This window comes from Chiloscyllium punctatum, chromosome 47, assembly GCF_047496795.1.
Source record: "Chiloscyllium punctatum isolate Juve2018m chromosome 47, sChiPun1.3, whole genome shotgun sequence".
In the NCBI taxonomy this organism is placed as follows: domain Eukaryota; kingdom Metazoa; phylum Chordata; class Chondrichthyes; order Orectolobiformes; family Hemiscylliidae; genus Chiloscyllium; species Chiloscyllium punctatum.
The window spans coordinates 35245849-35258505 of record NC_092785.1 but is presented as its reverse complement, the minus strand read 5'-3'; the positions used below and the strand labels follow the sequence as shown (position 1 = coordinate 35258505).

General features: G+C 46.7%; 1 protein-coding gene across 2 annotated transcripts in view; it reads right to left on the bottom strand.

Annotated features, from left to right (window-relative positions):
• The window catches only part of asrgl1 (asparaginase and isoaspartyl peptidase 1), a 51340-nt gene extending 42170 nt beyond the window's left edge, over positions 1 to 9170 (bottom strand). Inside the window, exon 1 of one of the 2 annotated variants that reach the window (XM_072564671.1) lies at positions 9100 to 9170. The gene's annotated coding sequence lies outside the window, so the exon portion shown is untranslated. Of the gene's footprint in view, positions 1 to 5894; positions 6204 to 9099 lie in introns of those variants that run through there. The other variant, XM_072564673.1, reaches the window with a different exon arrangement.
• Between the last annotated feature and the right edge of the window lie 3487 nt (positions 9171 to 12657).

Sequence of the window (12657 nt, the reverse complement as noted above, 5' to 3'; positions counted from 1 at the left end):
TTGAGTTTGTCCATAAAGCAAGGATTGGCTTCCAGAATCAATTCCTATCTGTGAGGGATAGAAAGTGGGGGAAAAAAGAAATCCTCAAATGGAAACGGGACAGTAGATCTCTGTGAAGATCGTAAGGATAGCTAACCACAGGGTAAAAAGGAAACCCTTGAAGGGGACAGAGAAGTTAAAAACCTCCGGTGTTTTCACTGCAATAAAGTCGGCCACATGAAATCAGGATTGGTGGGTTAGGAGAAGCACTGGGAAGCCAGATGTAGGAAAACAGGATAAGCCAGTGAATTTTGTTGGAGTGGTAATAGAAAGCACAGTGGAGGCTTGAAAGCTGCACCAGAATGTACAAGCTGGTCGGAGCATGGTTAGGGAGGAAGTCGCAAATCTTCTTTAAAAATATGCCTGCGAAGGTAAAGTTTATTCACTTAGGCCAGGAGTAGCAGGTAAAGAGGTTACAGTATTAAGAGAACAGGATCCTCTCAATCTGTGATGCTGAAAGATGAAGAGATATGTACTTCTGAGGAATTATTGCCAGAAAGGGTACCAGTAACGAGAATTCACGATGAGACAAAAAGCACTCAATTATGTAAAGTGAGGTTAGAGTGTCCAGAGAAGAGTGAAGAATTTGTGGAAGGAGTACTGGACAAACTCTCAGTTCTAGGAATACAATTTGTCCTAGCTAAGGATATTGCTGGTTCACCGGTAGGAGTGCTGCCTCCAGTGGTTGTAACTCCAGTGAAAACTCAGGCAACAGAACATTTGCAGGTCACATGCTGGATTTTTTCCGACTGTGTGGTAATGAGGTCAGTTGAAACAGGAGAGACCAAAGAGTACTGATAAGAAAGTTGAAATGGAATTAGTAGTGACCCTGTTTGATCAGATGGTTGGCACAAACCAGAAGCAAATAGATAACAATGCAGACATCTTTAGCACAAATAAACTAATTGAGTTACAGATGAAATTTTAAAGCAGTTGTATCAAAAGGCAGACACAGAAAATGAATCAGACTGTATCCCTTAAAAATTGTTATTACCTTAAAAATTATGTCTTAATGAGGAAATGGAGACCATCACATAATTCAGGCAGATGAGAAATGGGCAGAAATTCAAATTGTATTGCCAGTGGGGTACTGAAAGGAGGTGTTGCAAGTGGCGCATGAGGTACCACTTGGAGGTCAGGTAGGAGTGAGGAAAACACAAACTAAAATACAATAACATTTTAACTGGCCTGCACTGCACAAGTATGTAGTTGAATTTTGTTAGATGTGTAATACATGTCAGGTAATTGGAAAATCACAGGCGGTAATAAAACCTGCACCTTTAATAACTATTCCTGCATTTGAAGAACCTTTTACAAGAGTTTTACATGCATAGGTCCCCTACCTCAGACAAAAAGTGGGAATCAGTATTTGTTAACAATAATGGATATCTTGACTAGATTTCCAGAGGCCTTTCCATTTACACAATATCACAGCTAGAAGGATTGAAGAGGAATTATTCAATTTTTTTCACTATATACGGACTACCAATAAAAATACAGTCAGATCAAGGTTACAACTTCACATCAAAATTATTCAAGGAAGTTATGGACAGCTTAGGAATAAAACAATTCAAATCTACTACATACCATCCAGAATCACAGGGAGGATTAGAACGGTGGCATCAGACATTAAAGATCAGGTTGAGGGCTTACAGTCAAGACTATCTTGATGATTGGGATAAGGGAATTCCATTTCTGCTTTTTGCGATCAGAGATGCACCAAATGAATCGACCAAATTCAGTCGATTTGAATTAGTTTTTGGGCATGAAGTGAGAGGACCATTATAATTGATTAAGGAAAAATGAGTAAGTCAGAACTCAGAGACCATATTTTTGGACAATGTGTCAAATTTTAGGGAATGATTAAATAGAGCTGGGGAGTTGGCTAGACAACATTGAAAGGTATCGCAGCATACGATGAAACAGGAAGCAGGCAAGAAATCACAAATTCACAATTTTGCTATCGGGGGTAAGGTTATTTCCAGTTACATAGAGGGAAGAACCATGTTCAAAGGATTCTGAATTGGACATTCCTCAAATTAAATTGGAAAATGAGGAAGTTGTCAAAAAACTGGGATAAATTATTGAGTTACCTTCCAGAGGAAAATCAAAATGACCTGAAAGTGTTATTACGGTCACATGGGAGATAAACGGAAATGAACTGACTGTATTAACCTAATTATGTATGATGTAGATATAGGAGATGCTATTCCAATTAATCAACATCCTTAGAGGCATAATCCTCTAAAGTTGGTACAGGTTCAAAAGGAGATTGCACCAAGCTGACATAATCGAAGTGAGTTAGTGACTGGAGCTCACCCATAGTAATGGTGCCAAATCCAGATGGTACCCAACAGTTATGTGTGAACTATTGCAAAGTAAATGCAATTATGAAGAGCGACGCATATCCAATTCCACGTTTGGAAGACTGGGTTGAGAAGGTGGGACAAGCAACTTAAGTGACTTGCTCAGAGGATACTGGCAGGTATCTTTGTCAGAAAGAGCAAAGACAATTTTGGCTTTTGTATCACCGAGAGGACTATCAGTTTCAAATCATGCCATTTAACATGAATAATGCGCCAGCCACATTTCAGAGACTAACCAATAAGGTCAATACCAGATTACCCAACTGTGTTGGTTATATAGATGACCTGGTAATTTTTAGTCACACATGAAAGGAACATTTACAATTATCAAACTTCTTCAATCGACTTCGAAAGGCACGTGATAAATCAGGCTAACAGTGAATTTGCCAAATCCCAAGTCAAATTCCTAGGCCATGTTATTGGACATGGCCAATGGCCCCATGGGATACAAAAACAAAGATAATTGGGGAGTTTCCCATACCTTCGACGAAAACAGCAGTACTACAGCTCCTGGGATTGAGTGGATTTTATCGAAAATGTGTTCCAAATTTTAGCATTTGTGGCTGCTTCACTCACTGAAGTGCTAAAGAAAGGCAAGAAATTTCAGTTGACAGCACACTGTCAGAGGCATTTGACAACCTGAAAACTGTGTTAACCACTGCCCTGATATTAGCCACAAATAATTACGCAAAGCCATTCAAGTGATGTGGGTGTCAGTGCTGTGCTCTTGCAAGAAAATGATAAGATAGAAAGATCTATCAGGTATTTCTCGAGGAAGTTGAACATTCAGCAGAAATACTCAATGATTGAGAAGGAGACTTTGAGCTTGGTGTTGGCAGTAAAAGATTTGAGACAATCATATTCACTGATCATAAGCCATTGAAGTTTGTGGAGAAATTTAAGGACAAAAACACCAGAGTGTATAAATGGAGCTTGTTGTAACAATCATTCAATTTAACAATGATGCATGTAGCAGGACGAGTAAAAGCGATTGCCAATGCATTGTCGAGACTCAAGTGAGAAACAGAGTACTCCTTCTGTGGCAGGAGTACAACAGACTCAGGCAGAATGTAGTTGTGCATGTTTGCATTCTTATAATCAATGTAATGTATATGTGTGTTATAGAGTACTAACCTAATTTTTAAGGGGTTTTTTAATTAAAACATCTTTGGATGTTGGTGTTCTAAAGGTGGGGGTGTGTGAGATGAACCTGTTCCTTTAACAGAATTAGGTTGTCTTTGGTTTTTTTCAGAGGTTGTAAATGACACAGGTTGTGAGAAGTCTGAGGTTGTATGGATTTTAGGGCCCATTTGTTTGAAGCTAACAGGTACTGCCCGAAGGAGAAGGCTTTCAAGTTTAAAAAACAAACTTGTATAATGAAAGGGAGTGCCCACTTCTCCAAGCTCAGCTATTCAATTTTGGGGGGGGGGGTGCGCACGCATACACGGAAAGACTGCTGGACCCCACCCCCGACCTCTGTCCTGCAAGAACTTGTTTCATTTTATCTTTTTGTGCCAAGGGGTGTTTATGGGGATTGTTGCAAGTATTTTGGAACAGCACCATTAAGTTTGGATAGTCTGTTGGGTTTTCAGATAGGATAAATTATTCAGTATTCTGTTATGTGTCTCATTTAGTCTCTAAGTAAATTCTGTTTTGTTTAAAGCTAAGTGGTCTGACATTCTGAGTCTCTCCTGGAATATCCACTGTATACTTGCTTAGAATCAAATAGCAAAGTGAGGGTCTAAGCTACCTTCTTGAAATGTTTTGAGGGGTCTGGCCTGGTCCATAACCAGTTTTCACATTCTCCCAGTGTCTGCATGAATTTCCTCCAGATGCTCCGGTTTCCTCCCACAGTCCAAAGATGTGCAGGTTAGGTGAATTTGTCATGCTAAATTGCCCACAGTGTTCAGTGTTGTGTAGGTTAGGTGCATTAGTCAGGGGAAGTGTAAAAGTAATAGTGTAGGAAGGGTACGCTTTGGAGGGTCCATGTGGACTTGTTGGACCAAATGGCCTGTTTCCACACTGTAGGATCATAATCACAGTATTCCTATGAACGGGGCTAGGTTTATGTGGGGTCAACAGGATGAATGGGGTTAGGGGTTATGTGGGGACATTGGGATGAATTGGGCTGTGGGGCATGAGGAATGTGTGAGACTCCAGGATATGTACAGTATTGGGTTCCCATGTATGGAGTGGATGGTAGCTGGGGGTGGGGTGGGGGTGGTGGTGGGATACAGATTGTGGGGAATGCGGCTGGGGGTTATTGGGATGAATGGGTCCTGGGGGTATGATGGAGGTATAGAGCTCAAGGAAATGAAGTAAAGGTGAGGGCTCGAGGTCAGTAGTTAGGAGGCTTAAGATATTGGTAGGGATATGAAGCTGGAGGGTAAAGGAGGGCATTGGGCTGGAGGGTATGAGGGACTTGAGTCTGGGTTTATGGATCTGGTGTGTGTACAGAGGGTGTGTAGAATTGAGGGATATGGAGCAAGGTGGTATACAGCTGGAGATGTAAGGGGTTGTTGGAAATGGGGGCAGTGGAGATGTGTGGCTGGATAATTGGAGTTTGGGAAAATGATGTTTGATGGGTATGGGGGGGGAGGTTCTATGGGGCTGGAGGGTACGGGGCTATAGAGTTGCAGGGTATGGGAAGCAATGGGTCTGGAGGGTTATGTTTTGTTTTTATTAAAGAGACTACAGGGTTGAGGATGAGAGGGCTATGTGGCTGGGGACTATGGGTTTGGAGGACCTATGAGGGGACAGAAGTTTGAATCTGATTGTGTATGGATTGGTATGGACCTTGAGGGGATGGATTGGGGTGGTATGTAGCTGGAGATGTTGGAATTATGCGGGGTGTTATGGGGCTACAGGGGTACTGAGCATCAATGAAGAGAAGAAAACAAAAATCTAAAACTGACATGAAAAGTAAATTTTATTAAACATGTTTACATGAGTCTGAAGTTCATTTAAAAAGTACAGGGGAATGTTCAGACAACTGCTGCAGTTAGGTGACTTCCAAATAGCTCTTTTTAGCCACAATAAAGGGACTAGAACCTTGTGAATCCGTAGTTTAATTCTTCCTGCTCTGCCGTCAGGCAGTAATCGACCTGATAGATCTTAACTGCTCCTATTGTATGTATCTTCAGCACTACACTTGACAGAGTTCTAAACACCTACCACTGTATTAAAAACCTTGCCCCTCACATCTCATGTGAAATGCATGCCCCCTAGTATTGGGCATATCAACTCTGGGAAAAGGATTTTCACTGTCAACTCTTTCTCAATTGAACAGATTTCTATCAAGTCTCTCCTTCCACTGCACCCCAGAAAACAGACAGTTCTTCAAGCCTCTCCTGAAAGCTCATATCCTCTAATCCAAGCAGCATCCTGGTCACCCTCTTCTTCACCATTCCCAAAGTTTCCATATTCTTATCATGTGGCAACCAGAATTGAACATTATACTCTAACAAAGGAACAACATTATCTACTCACCAGGCCTCGGGTCCACTCCAGTGGCTAATGAGGATATGAGCCACGGTCAAGAACCCAGCAATCTCTTGCCTCAGTCAATAACCTGAGTTAGATACCATCAGGACCTGGGGACTTATTTACCTTTATGCTCTTTAGGTGACCCAGCACTATTTCTTTCTTGATCTCAAAATGCTGCAGCATATTAGCATGCTCCACACAAATCTCACTATTCTCCACACAGTTAAAAACCACACAACACCAGGTTAGAGTCCAACATGTTTAGTTGGAAGCACTAGGTTTCGGAGCACCACTCCATCAGGTGGATGAAGGAGCCTGGTGAAGGAGCAGTGCTCCGAAAGCTAGTGCTTCCAATTCAACCTCTGGGATTATAACCTGGTGTTGTGTGATTTTTAAACTTTGTACACCCCAGACCACCACCAGCATCTCCAAATCGTGATTATTCACCACTCCATTCTCCTGGGTGAGTACGAATGCAAAATACTAATTTAAGACATCACCCACATCCTCTGCCTCCAAGCACACATTTCTCCTTTATTCTTGCGTGGTCATATCTTCTCCCACGTTATCCTCTTCTCTTTAATGTATGTATAGAATGCCTTGGGATTCTCTAACTCTAATGCACAATTTCCCCTTGACTTTTCCTAATCACCCACATTTTTCTACATGACTATGAGCTTAATCCGAAATAAAGATTGCCAAAAGCTCTCCCATTACCAGAGTTAAACTGACAGGGCAACAACTGCCAGGAATGAGCTTACAACCCTCTTTAGAACAAGGCTGTAATGTCAGTCCTCCAGTCTCCTGACCCCTCCTCCCAGTCCAGGGGGAGACTGTAACATCAATCCTCCAGTCTCCTGACCCCTCCTCCCAGTCCAGGGGGAGACTGTAACATCAATCCTCCAGCCTCCTGACATCACCTCCCAGTCCAGGGGGAGACTGTAACGTCAATCCTCCAGCCTCCTGACCCCTCCTCCCACCCCAGGGGGAGACTGTAACATCAATCCTCCAGTCTCCTGACCCCTCCTCCCAGTCCAGGGGGAGACTGTAACATCAATCCTCCAGCCTCCTGACCCCTCCTCCCACCCCAGGGGAGACTGTAACATCAATCCTCCAGTCTCCTGACCCCTCCTCCCAGTCCAGGGGGAGACTGTTACATCAATCCTCCAGCCTCCTGACCCCTCCTCCCAGTCCAGGGGGAGACTGTAACATCAATCCTCCAGCCTCCTGACCCCCTCCTCCTATTCCAGGGGAGACTGTAACATCAATCCTCCAGCCTCCTGACCCCTCCTCCTATTCCAGGGGAGACTGTAACATCAATCCTCCAGCCTCCTGACCCCTCCTCCCAGTCCAGGGGGAGACTGTAACGTCAATCCTCCAGTCTCCTGACCCCTCCTCCCAGTCCAGGGGGAGACTGTAACATCAATCCTCCAGCCTCCTGACCCCTCCTCCCAGTCCAGGGGGAGACTGTAACATCAATCCTCCAGTCTCCTGACCCCCTCCTCCCACCCCAGGGGGAGACTGTAACATCAATCCTCCAGTCTCCTGACCCCTCCTCCCAGCCCAGGGGGAGACTGTAACATCAATCCTCCAGTCTCCTGACCCCCTCCTCCCACCCCAGGGGGAGACTGTAACATCAATCCTCCAGTCTCCTGACCCCTCCTCCCAGTCCAGGGGGAGACTGTAACATCAATCCTCCAGTCTCCTGACCCCTCCCAGTCCAGGGGGAGACTGTAACATCAATCCTCCAGCCTCCTGACCCCTCCTCCTATTCCAGGGGGAGACTGTAACATCAATCCTCCAGCCTCCTGACCCCCTCCTCCCAGTCCAGGGGGAGACTGTAACATCAATCCTCCAGTCTCCTGACCCCTCCTCCCAGTCCAGGGGGAGACTGTAACATCAATCCTCCAGCCTCCTGACCCCCTCCTCCCAGTCCAGGGGGAGACTGTAACATCAATCCTCCAGCCTCCTGACCCCTCCTCCCAGTCCAGGGGGAGACTGTAACATCAATCCTCCAGCCTCCTGACCCCTCCTCCCAGTCCAGGGGGAGACTGTAACATCAATCCTCCAGTCTCCTGACCCCCTCCTCCCACCCCAGGGGGAGACTGTAACGTCAATCCTCCAGCCTCCTGACCCCTCCTCCCACCCCAGGGGGAGACTGTAACGTCAATCCTCCAGTCTCCTGACCCCCTCCTCCCACCCCAGGGGGAGACTGTAACGTCAATCCTCCAGCCTCCTGACCCCTCCTCCCAGTCCAGGGGGAGACTGTTACGTCAGTCCTCCAGTCTCCTGACCCCTCCTCCCAGTCCAGGGGGAGACTGTAACATCAATCCTCCAGTCTCCTGACCCCTCCTCCCAGTCCAGGGGGAGACTGTAACATCAGTCCTCCAGTCTCCTGACCCCTCCTCCCACCCCAGGGGGAGACTGTAACATCAATCCTCCAGTCTCCTGACCCCTCCTCCCACCCCAGGGGGAGACTGTAACATCAATCCTCCAGTCTCCTGACCCCTCCTCCCAGTCCAGGGGGAGACTGTAACATCAATCCTCCAGTCTCCTGACCCCTCCTCCCACCCCAGGGGGAGACTGTAACATCAATCCTCCAGTCTCCTGACCCCACCTCCCAGTCCAGGGGGAGACTGTAACGTCAATCCTCCAGTCTCCTGACCCCCTCCTCCCAGTCCAGGGGGAGACTGTAACATCAATCCTCCAGTCTCCTGACCCCTCCTCCCAGTCCAGGGGGAGACTGTAACATCAATCCTCCAGTCTCCTGACCCCCTCCTCCCAGTCCAGGGGGAGACTGTAACATCAATCCTCCAGTCTCCTGACCCCTCCTCCTATTTCAGGGGGAGACTGTTACGTCAGTCCTCCAGTCTCCTGACCCCTCCTCCCAGTCCAGGGGGAGACTGTTACGTCAATCCTCCAGCCTCCTGACCCCTCCTCCCAGTCCAGGGGGAGACTGTTACGTCAATCCTCCAGCCTCCTGACCCCTCCTCCCAGTCCAGGGGGAGACTGTTACGTCAATCCTCCAGCCTCCTGACCCCTCCTCCCAGTCCAGGGGGAGACTGTAACGTTTGGGCCAGTGCCCACTCTGCTGCGGCGGAAACCCCTCCCCCCTCACAGAGACTGCGCCGTGGCCCCGCCTCGCGGTGAGCGGTTTTAAACGATGACGCGACTACAACCGCCCCACCCCCCCCCCTTCCCCTCCTACCGCCAGCTCGCGCGGCGCCGGTTCAACGGCCGCGTCTCGGGACCCCGCGTGAACCCTCAGCTCTACACATGGCCCCGATTGGACAAAGGGTCCGTCAATCGCACGGTCCCAGCCAATAAGAAACGAGGGCCTCTCACCTCCATCCCCCTCCCCCACTCACCCATTGAACTCTATGGTACTCTCTCTCCCCACCCCCCCATCCTCCTCCAGCCTATCTCTCCACCCTTCAGGGATCACTGCCTTGATTCCTGATGGAGGGCTTTTTGCCTGAAATGTAGATGTTACTGCTCCTCTGATGCTATTTGGGAAGTGAGATGTAAGAAAGGGATGGTCACCCCCTTTATTGTAATTGCACCCCCAGTTGAGAGAGGACAGATTTGGGATGGCCCAGGAATTCCCTTGTGCTCTTGACCTGTCAGCCTCTCCTGAGTTGTCCTGGAGATGGTACTTTTTTTTTGCTCGCCTGGAATGAAAAAGTCTGATGCAGACAGATTAGTTTAACTTTAATCTTCCCTTTTAATTACTAACGATGCTATTAGAGTTACAACACAATACTGATACATGTTCTGAACTAGACCGATAACAGTGAAGGACAATAATTTGGGAAAGACGTTAATTGATATCAAGTTTTGTTTTGAGGTCAGGATCAAACACCGTTGTGCCTTTCGTGAAAACAACAGCTCTGCGAATGTTTATCACTTGGTGTCCTGTTTATACAGATTCAGTGACGTTAAGGCAAATGTTCTTAATTGCTTTATCCTCCCCTGCCTGGTCTGCTTTCTCGTGTGCAGCAAAAGTGTGCTCTGTGATTGAACATTATATTTTAATCTAAATGCTTAAGGACAAGTTCGGGCTAGAGACCTTCTCACAGGAGTCAATGGAAAATTGAGAAACCAGTTTGTAAAGAGATGATTTGAAGGTGGCCAATGTTGTTCCCTTGTTCAAGACAGGGAACGGGAATAATAGTGGGGATTACATACCAGTCTTAATCTGTGATGGGCAAATTTATTGGAGAGGATTCTGAGATAGGATTTATGATTACTTGGAATACCGTAGTTTGATTAGAGGTAGTCAGTGTGGCTTTGTGAGAGGGGGCAGGTCATGAATCACAAGCCTTATGGAATCTTTTGAGGATGTGACAAAACACATTGATAAAGGTAGACCAGTGAAGGTGGTGTTTATGGATTTTTAGCAAGGCATTTGATAAGGTTCCCCATGGTAGGCTCATTCAGAAAGTAAGGAGGCATGGGATACTGGGAGTCGTGGCTGTCTGGTTACAGAATGGGCTGGCCAACAGAAGACAAAGGGTGATGGCAGATGGTAAGTATTTGGAGCTCAGTGACCAGTGGTGTACTGCAAGGGTTTGTTCTGGGACCCCCTGCTCTGTGACTTTTGTGAATAACCTGGGTGAGGAAATAGAATAATGTACTGGATTAGTGGTGCTGGAAGAGCACAGCAGTTCAGGCAGCATCCAACGAGCAGCGAAATCGACGTTTCGGGCAAAAGCCCTTCATCAGGAATAAAGGCAGGCTCACTGCCTTTATTCCTGATGAAGGGCTTTTGCCCGAAACGTCGATTTCGCTGCTCGTTGGATGCTACCTAAACTGCTGTGCTCTTCCAGCACCACTAATCCAGTATTTGGTTTTCAGCATCTGCAGTCATTGTTTTTACCAAATAGAATAATGTGTTTGTCGATGACAGAGGTTCGTGGAGGGCTGTTGTAGGTTGCAACAGGACATTGACAGGATTCAGAACTGGGCTGGTAAGCGGCAGATGGAGTTCAACCTGGAAAAATGTGAAGTAATTCATTTTGGAAGGTTGAATTTAAATGCTGAAAACAGGGTTAAAGGCAGAATTCTTGTCAGTGTGGAGGAATTGCATGATCTTGGGGTTCATGTCCAAAGATGGCTCGAAGTTGCCACTCAAGTTGATAAGATTGTTAAGGCATATGGTGTGTTGGCTTTCATTTAGCAAGAGCATTGAGTTTAACAGCCCCGAGGTGATGCTGCAGCTCTGTAGAGTCGTGGTTAGACCACACTGAAATATGGTGCTCAATTCTGGTCACCTCATTGTAGAAAGGATGTGGAAGCTGCAGAGAGGGTGCAGAGGAGATTGACCAGGATGCTTTCTGGACTGGAGAGCATAGCTTATGAAGAAAGGTGGAGAGGGTTAAGGCTTTTCTCATTGGAGCAAAGAAGGGTGAGAGGTGCCTTTGATTAGAGGTGTACAAAATAAGAGGCATAGAGTGAAGAGTCCAACTTTTTCCCAGGGCAGAAATGGCAATCCCAACGGGGGCATAATTTTAAGGTGATGAGAGAAAGGTTTGGGGGTGGGGGGGGGTAGCGGAGAAAGGGAGGGGAAAAATGTCAGAGGTTGGTTCTTTACACATAAAGTAGGTGCTGGAATGCACTGCTAGTGATGATGGTAGAGCCAGATCATTAGGGACATTTAAGCAACATGTGATTTAAATGAAGGTGTAGGGTAGTTTGATCTTAGGATAAAAGGCTGAAGGGCTTTTCACGTCTGGCAGGGATTTTCCTGCCCATCCAAACACCGTACCTACTGTGTCTGTTGCTCTTGATGAGGTTTCCTCTAAAATGGGGAGACAGGACACCAATTCAGAACATCTCAGAATATCTCTGGGACATGCACCAAACAACTCCCCCTCTCACTCTGCCAAGGACACGCAAGTTCAGGACCTCTTCCACCGTGAAATCCAAGCCATTCAATGACTGGAGGAAGAAAGCATCTTCTGCCTTGGGACCCTTTAATCACATAGCATCGATGTTGACTTCACAAATTCCTTTCTCTCCCTTCCCCTCAACACATCCCAGATCCAACCCTTCTTGAACTGTCCTACTTGTCAGTCTTTCTTCCCACCGACCTATCACTATTACTCCTCCACATGCATCTACCTATCACCTTTTCAGCTACCATGCCCCATCCCACATTTACCTTTCAGCCCCATTTCATGCCCCACATTACTGAAGTAGTGGGAATGCCTGAAACATGGATTCCCCATCTCCTCGGACACTGCCTGACTTGTTGTGCTTTTCCAGCAGCCTCGGATAGTGAGGAGGGAGGAGGAAAATGGGCAATATGTGATTGCATGGGAAGGTGTTATGGGAAGTTGGTTGGGAGTGGAGGAAGAGTGGACTATGGGTTCCCAGCAAGCATGGTCCCTGCAGAATGCAAACAAGGGAGGGAAGGGGAATATGTGTGGTGGCATCCTGCTGGAAATGGCAAATAATGATTCTTTGAATGCATAGAAAGTATCCTATCTGGATTCATCAGTGTGGTTTGGCAACTGCTCTTCCCAAGGCCATAAGGAATGACAAGGGGCGGCATGGGGCGTCAGTGGTTAGCACTGTTGCCTCACAGCGCAAGGGTCCCAGGTTCGATTCCAGCCTTGGGCGACTCTCTGTGTGGAGTTTGCACATTCTCCCTGTGTCTGCGTGGGTTTCCTCCGGGTGCTCCGGTTTCCTCCCACAGTCCAAAGATGTGCAGGTCAGGTGAATTGGCCATGCTAAATTGTCCGTAGTGTTAGGTAAGGGGTAG